This window comes from Arachis stenosperma, chromosome 1 (assembly GCF_014773155.1).
Source record: "Arachis stenosperma cultivar V10309 chromosome 1, arast.V10309.gnm1.PFL2, whole genome shotgun sequence".
Classification (NCBI taxonomy): domain Eukaryota; kingdom Viridiplantae; phylum Streptophyta; class Magnoliopsida; order Fabales; family Fabaceae; genus Arachis; species Arachis stenosperma.
This window is the reverse complement of record NC_080377.1, coordinates 86,446,706-86,454,205: the sequence shown is the minus strand read 5'-3', so window position 1 is coordinate 86,454,205 and position 7,500 is coordinate 86,446,706. Positions and strand designations below refer to the sequence as shown.

Sequence of the window (7,500 nt, the reverse complement as noted above, 5' to 3'; positions counted from 1 at the left end):
ATAAAAATCCACTTCCGGGCCCACTTGGTGTGTGCTTGGGCTGAGCAATGAAGCAATTTCGTGTAGAGACTCTTATTGGAGTTAAACGCCAGCTTTTATGCCAGTTTGGGCGTTTAACTCCCATTTTGGTGCCAGTTCCGGCGTTTAACGCTGGGAATTCTGAGGGTGACTTTGAACGCCGGTTTGGGCCATCAAATCTTGGGCAAAGTATGGACTATCATATATTGCTGGAAAGCCCAGGATGTCTACTTTCCAACGCCGTTGAGAGCGCGCCAATTAGGCGTCTGTAGCTCCAGAAAATCCACTTCGAGTGCAGGGAGGTCTGAATCCAACAGCATCTGCAGTCCTTTTCAGTCTCTGGATCAGATTTTTGCTCAGGTCCCTCAATTTCAGCCAGAAAATACCTGAAATCACAGAAAAACACACAAACTCATAGTAAAGTACAGAAAAGTGAATTTTAACTAAAAACTAATAAAAATATACTAAGAACTCAACTAAAACTACTAAAAACATACTAAAAACAATGCCAAAAAGGGTACAAATTATCCGCTCATCACAACACCAAACTTAAATTGTTGCTTGTCCTCAAGCAACTGAAGATCAAATAAGATAAAAAGAAGAGAATATGAAATGAACTCCAAAAATATCTATGAAGATCAGTATTAATTAGATGAGCGGGGCTTTTAGCTTTTTGCCTCTGAACAGTTTTGGCATCTCACTCTATCCTTTGCAACTCAGAATGATTGGCTTCTTTAGGAACTCAGAATCCAGATAGTGTTATTGATTCTCCTAGTTAAGTATGATGATTCTTGAACACAGCTACTTTATGAGTCTTGGCCGTGGCCCAAAGCACTCTGTCTTCCAGTATTACCACCGGATACATTCATGCCACAGACACATAATTGGGTGAACCTTTTCAGATTGTGACTCAGCTTTGCTAGAGTCCCCAATTAGAGGTGTCCAGGGTTCTTAAGCACACTCTTTTTGCCTTGGATCACAACTTTATTCTTTCTTTTTCTTTTTTTTCTCTTTCCTTTTTTTTTCGGTTTTTTTTTTCGCCTCTTTTTTTTTTGTATTCACTGCTTTTTCTTGCTTCAAGAATCATTTTTATGATTTTTCAGATCCTCAGTAACATGTCTCCTTTTTCATCATTCTTTCAAGAGCCAACATTCATGAACCACAAATTCAAAAGACATATGCACTGTTTAAGCATACATTCAGAAGACAAAAGTAATGCCACCGCATCAAAATAATTAAACTGCTATAAAATTCAAAATTCATGCAATTCTTTTTCTTTTTCAATTAAGAACATTTTTTATTTAAGAAAGGTGATGGATTCATAGGACATTCATAACTTTAAGGCATAGACACTAAGACACTAATGATCACAAGACACAAACATAGATAAACATAAGCATTAATTTTCGAAAAACAGGGAATAAAGAACAAGGAGATTAAAGAACGGGTCCACCTTAGTGATGGCGGCTCTTTCTTCCTCTTGAAGATCCTATGGAGTGCTTGAGCTCCTCAATGTCTCTTCCTTGTCTTTGTTGCTCCTCTCTCATGATCCTTTGGTCTTCTCTAATTTCATGGAGGATGATGGAGTGTTCTTGATGCTCTACCCTTAGTTGTCCCATGTTGGAACTCAGTTCTCCTAGGGAGGTGTTTAGTTGCTCCCAATAGTCTTGTGGAGGGAAGTGCATCCCTTGAGGTATCTCAGGGATTTCATGATGAGAGGGGTCTCTTGTTTGCTCCATCTTTTTCTTAGTGATGGGCTTGTCCTCATCAATGAGGATGTCTCCTTCTATTGAACTGGCTTCCCTCTTGAATCTCTCTTTCATTGAACGCTCTCTTCATAAATGTCTATGAGGACTTGGTCCAACCTTTGATCAAAGTTGACCCTTCTTCATGGCCACAACTTCATAGAAGTGGTCTTGATGCACCCTTGAGATGAATCTCTCCATCTCCCATGACTCGGAGGAGGAGGCTTTTGCCTTCCCTTTTCTCTTTCTAGAGGTTTCTCCGGCCTTGGATGCCATAAATGGTTTTGGAAAAACGAAAAGCAATGCTTTTACCACACCAAACTTAAAAGGTTTGCTCGTCCTCGAGCAAAAGAAGAAAGAAGAGAGTAGAAGAAGAAGAAATGGAGGAGAGGGAGATGGCTTTGTGATTCGGGCAAAAGGGAAGAAGTAGTGTTTAGGGTGTGTGAAAATGAAGGAGTGAAGATGATAGTGGGATTTGATAGGTGGGGGTTTTTGGGAGAGAGGTGTTTGAGGTGATTGGTGAATGGGTGAAGAAGAATGAGGGTGGTGGGGTTGGTGGGGATCCTGTGGGGTCCACAGATCCTGTGGTGTCAAGGAAAAGTCATCCCTGCACCAAATGGCATTCAAAATCACGTTTTGAGCCATTTCTGGCGTTAAACGCCGGGCTGGTGCCCATTTCTGGCATTTAACGCTAGGTTCTTGCTCTTTTCTGGCGTTTAACGCCAGTCTGGTGCCCCTTTCTGGCGTTAAACGCCCAGAATGGTGCCAGACTGGGCGTTAAACGCCCACCTGCTAGCCTCACTGGCGTTTAAACGCCAGTGGGTTCTTCCTCCAGGGTGTGCTATTTTTCTTCCTGTTTTTCATTCTGTTTTTGCTTTTTCAATTGATTTTGTGACTTCTCATGATCATCAACCTACAAAATAAAATAAAATAACAAAAGAAAATAGTCAAAATATAACATTGGGTTGCCTCCCAACAAGCGCTTCTTTAATGTCAGTAGCTTGACAGATGGCTCTCATGGAGCCTCACATTTTCTCAGAGCAATGTTGGAACCTCCCAACACCAAACTTAGAGTTTGAATGTGGGGTTTCAACACCAAACTTAGAGTTTGGTTGTGGCCTCCCAACACCAAACTTAAAGTTTGACTGTTGGGGCTCTGTTTTGAGAGAAGCTCTTCATGCTTCCTCTCCATGATGACAGAGGGATATCCTTGAGCCTTAAACACCAAGGATTCTTCATTCACTTGAATGATCAACTCTCCTCTATCAACATCAATCACAGCCTTTGCTGTGGCCAAGAAGGGTCTGCCAAGGATGATGGTTTCATCCATGCACTTCCCAGTCTCTAGGACTATGAAATCAGCAGGGATGTAATGGTTTTCAATCTTCACAAAAACATCCTCTACAAGTCCATGAGCTTGTTTTCTTGAGTTGTCTGCCATCTCTAATGAGATTCTTGCAGCTTGCACCTCAAAGATCCCTAGCTTCTCCATTACAGAGAGAGGCATGAGGTTTACACTTGACCCTAAGTCACACAGAGCCTTCTTGAAGGTCATGGTGCCTATGGTACAAGGTATTGAAAACTTCCCAGGATCTTGTCTCTTTTGAGGTAATTTCTGCCTAGACAAGTCATCCAGTTCCTTGGTGAGCAAAAGAGGTTCATTCTCCCAAGTCTCATTTCCAAATAACTTGTCATTTAGCTTCATGATTGCTCCAAGGTATTTAGCAACTTGCTCTTCAGTGACATACTCATCCTCTTCAGAGGAAGAATACTCATCAGAGCTCATGAATGGCAAAAGTAAGTCCAATGGAATCTCTATGGTCTCATTTTGAGCCTCAGATTCCCATGGTTCCTCATTGGGGAACTCAATGGAGGTCAGTGCACGCCCATTGAGGTCTCCCTCAGTGGCGTTCACTGCCTCTCCTTCCTCTCCAAATTCGGCCATGTTGATGGCCTTGCACTCTCCTTTTGGATTTTCTTCTGTATTGCTTGGAAGAGTACTAGGAGGGAGTTCAGTAATTTTCTTGCTCAGCTGTCCCATTTTTGCCTCCAAATTCCTAATGGAGGACCTTGTTTCAGTCATGAAACTTTGTGTGGTTTTGATTAGATCAGAGACCATAGTTGCTAAGTCAGAGGGGTTCTGCTTAGAATTCTCTGTCTGTTGCTGAGAAGATGATGGAAAAGGCTTGCCATTGCTAAACCTGTTTCTTCCACCATTATTGTTGTTAAAACCTTGTTGGGGTCTTTCTTGATTCTTCCATGAGAAATTTGGGTGATTTCTCCATGAAGAATTATAGGTGTTTCCATAGGGTTCTCCTAGGTAATTCACCTCTTCCATTGAAGGGTTCTCAGGATCATAGGCTTCTTCTTCAGATGAAGCGTCCTTAGTACTGCTTGTTGCATTTTGCATTCCAGACAGACTTTGAGAAATCAAATTGACTTGTTGAGTCAATATCTTGTTCTGAGCCAATATGGCATTCAGAGTATCAATCTCAAGAACTCCTTTCTTCTGATTAGTCCCATTGTTCACAGGATTCCTTTCAGAAGTGTACATGAATTGGTTATTTGCAACCATTTCAATCAGCTCTTGAGCTTCTGTAGGCGTCTTCTTCAAATAAAGAGATCCTCCAGCAGAGCTATCCAAAGACATCTTGGATAGTTCAGAGAGACCATCATAGAAAATACCTATGATGCTCCATTCAGAAAGCATGTCAGAAGGACATTTTCTGATCAATTGTTTGTATCTTTCCCAAGCTTCATAGAGGGATTCTCCATCCTTCTGTCTGAAGGTTTGGACTTCCACTCTAAGCTTACTCAATCTTTGAGGTGGAAAGAACTTTGCAAGAAGGCATTGACTAGCTTTTCCCATGAGTCCAGGCTTTCTTTAGGTTATGAGTCCAACCATGTCCTAGCTCTGTCTCTTACAGCAAAAGGGAATAGCATAAGTCTGTAGACTTCAGGGTCTACCCCATTAGTCTTGACAGTGTCACAGATTTGCAAGAATTCAGCTAAAAACTGATGAGGATCTTCCAATGGAAGTCCATGAAACTTGCAATTCTGTTGCATTAGAGAAACTAATTGAGGCTTAAGCTCAAAGTTGTTTGCTCCAATGGCAGGGATAGAGATGCTTCTCCCATAGAAGTCGGGAGTGGGTGTAGTAAAGTCACCCAGCACCTTCCTTGCATTGTTTGCATTGTTGTTGTTTTCGGCTGCCATGTGTTCTTCTTCTTTGAAGATTTCTGTTAGGTCCTCTATAGAGAATTGTGCCTTAGCTTCTCTTAGCTTTCGCTTCAAGGTCCTTTCAGGTTCAGGGTCAGCTTCAACAAGAATGCCTTTGTCTCTGCTCCTGCTCATATGAAAGAGAAGAGAACAAGAAAATGTGGAATCCTCTATGTCACAGTATAGAGATTCCTTTAGGTGTCAGAGGAAAAGAAAAGTAGAAGACAGAAGTAGAAAATTCGAACTTATCAAAGAATATGGAGTTCGAATTTTACATTAAGGAATAGTGTTAGTCCATAAATAGAAGGATGTGAGAAGAAGGGAAGTAATTTTCGAAAATTAAGGAAAAGATTTTGAAAATATTTTTGAAAAACACTACTTGATTTTCGAAAATGAAAGTAGGAAAGAAATCAAGTGATTTTTGAAAAAGATTTTGAAATTAGAAATCAAAAAGATTTGATTGAAAACTATTTTGAAAAAGATGTGGTTAAGAAGATATGATTAGTTTTAAAAAGATGTGATTGAGAAGATATGATTTGAAAACAATTTTAAAAAGATTTGATTTTAAAAATTAATGACTTGCCTAACAAGAAAAGATATGATTCAAACATTAAACCTTTCTCAACAGAAAAGGCAACAAATTTGAAATGTTCAATCAAATCATTAATTGTTAGTAAGTATCTTTGAAAAAGGAAAGAAATTGATTTTGAAAACATTTGATTGAAAAGATATGATTTGAAAAAGATTTGATTTTGAAAATCTTTGAAAACTTGAAACAAAATTGATTTGAAAACAAAATCCTCCCCCTTGTGCCATCCTGGCGTTAAACGCCCAGAATGGTGCACATTCTGGCGTTTAACGCCCAAAACTCTGCCCTTTTGGGCGTTAAACGCCCAACCAGGTACCCTGGCTGGCGTTTAAACGCCAGTCTGTCCTTCTTCACTAGGCGTTTTGAACGCCCAGCTTTTTCTGTGCAATTCCTCTGCTGTATGTTCTGAATCTTCAATTCTCTGTATTATTGACTTGAGAAGACACAATTTAGAAATATTTTTGGATTTTTAATAATCAGAATGTGACTAAAATCAAATAACAATGCATGCAAGACACCAAACTTAGCAGTTTGTATACTACTGACACTAATGAGAATGCATATGAGACACACAAAACACTCAAGTTAAGAGAATTTAAAGATTAGAGTAAGAAATCATCAATAACATCTTGAAGATCCTTAAGACGCATGAATGAATGCATGCAATTGACACCAAACTTAAAATGAGACAATAGACTCAAACAAGAAACATAAAATATTTTTGTTTTTTATGATTTTGTAATTTTTTTTTTGTGTTTTTCGAAAATTATATGGAGAAGAAAATAAAGGTATCAAAATTCTTAATGAGAATTCCAGGAATCATGCAATGTTAGTCTAAAGCTTTAGTCTAAAGGAATTAGACATAGCTAGCTAAGCTTCAGCAGGACATTGCATTCAAGAGCTAAATTGATGATGATCAATCAGCTTTGGTGATGATAAGAACATCACCTTGAAACACTAGAATTCATTCTTAAGAACTCTGAAAAAAAAAATACCTAATCTAAGCAACAAGATGAACCGTCAGTTGTCCATACACAAAACAATCCCCGGCAACGGCGCCAAAAACTTGGTGCGCGAAATTGTGATCACTACACAACTTTGCACAACTAACCAGCAAGTGCACTGGGTCGTCCAAGTGATACCTTACGCGAGTAAGGGTCGATCCCACGGAGATTGTTGGTATGAAGCAAGCTATGGTCACCTTGTAAATCTTAGTCAGGCAGACTCAAATGGGTATAGTGATATACGAATAAAGCATAAAGATAAAGATAGAGGTACTTATGTAATTCATTGGTAGGAACTTCAGATAAGCGTATGAAGATGCCTTCCCTTCCGTCTCTCTGCTTTCCTACTGTCTTCATCCAATCCTTCTTACTCCTTTCCATGGCAAGCTTATGTAGGGTTTCACCGTTGTTAGTGGCTACCTCCCATCCTCTCAGTGAAAACGTTCCTATGCTCTGTCACAGCATATGGCTAATCAGCTGTCGGTTCTCGGTCAGGCCGGAATAGAATCCAGTGATTCTTTTGCGTCTGTCACTAACGCCCCGCCTGCTAGGAGTTTGAAGCACGTCACAGTCATTCAATCATTGAATCCTACTCAGAATACCACAGACAAGGTTAGACCTTCCGGATTCTCTTGAATGCCGCCATCAGTTCTTGCCTATACCACGAAGATTCCGGTTAAAGAATCCAAGAGATATTCACTAGAGCCTTGGTTGCTTGTAGAACAAAAGTGGTTGTCAGTCACCTTGTTCATAGGTGAGAATGATGATGAGTGTCACGGATCATCATATTCATCAAGTTGGAGAACAAGTGATATCTTGGACAAAGAACAAGCGGAATTGAATAGAAGAACAATAGTAATTGCATTAATACTCGAGGTACAGCAGAGCTCCACACCTTAATCTATGGTGTGTAGAAACTCCACCG

The 7,500-nt window shown here is 39.9% G+C and overlaps 1 non-coding gene across 1 annotated transcript; it reads left to right on the top strand.

The window, feature by feature from the left end:
- The first annotated feature begins 4,467 nt into the window (after nt 1–4,467).
- LOC130956089 (small nucleolar RNA R71) lies at nt 4,468–4,575 on the top strand. Its single transcript, XR_009077001.1, has one exon. It is a non-coding gene; the product is annotated as a small nucleolar RNA R71 (small nucleolar RNA).
- The last annotated feature ends 2,925 nt before the right edge of the window (nt 4,576–7,500 follow it).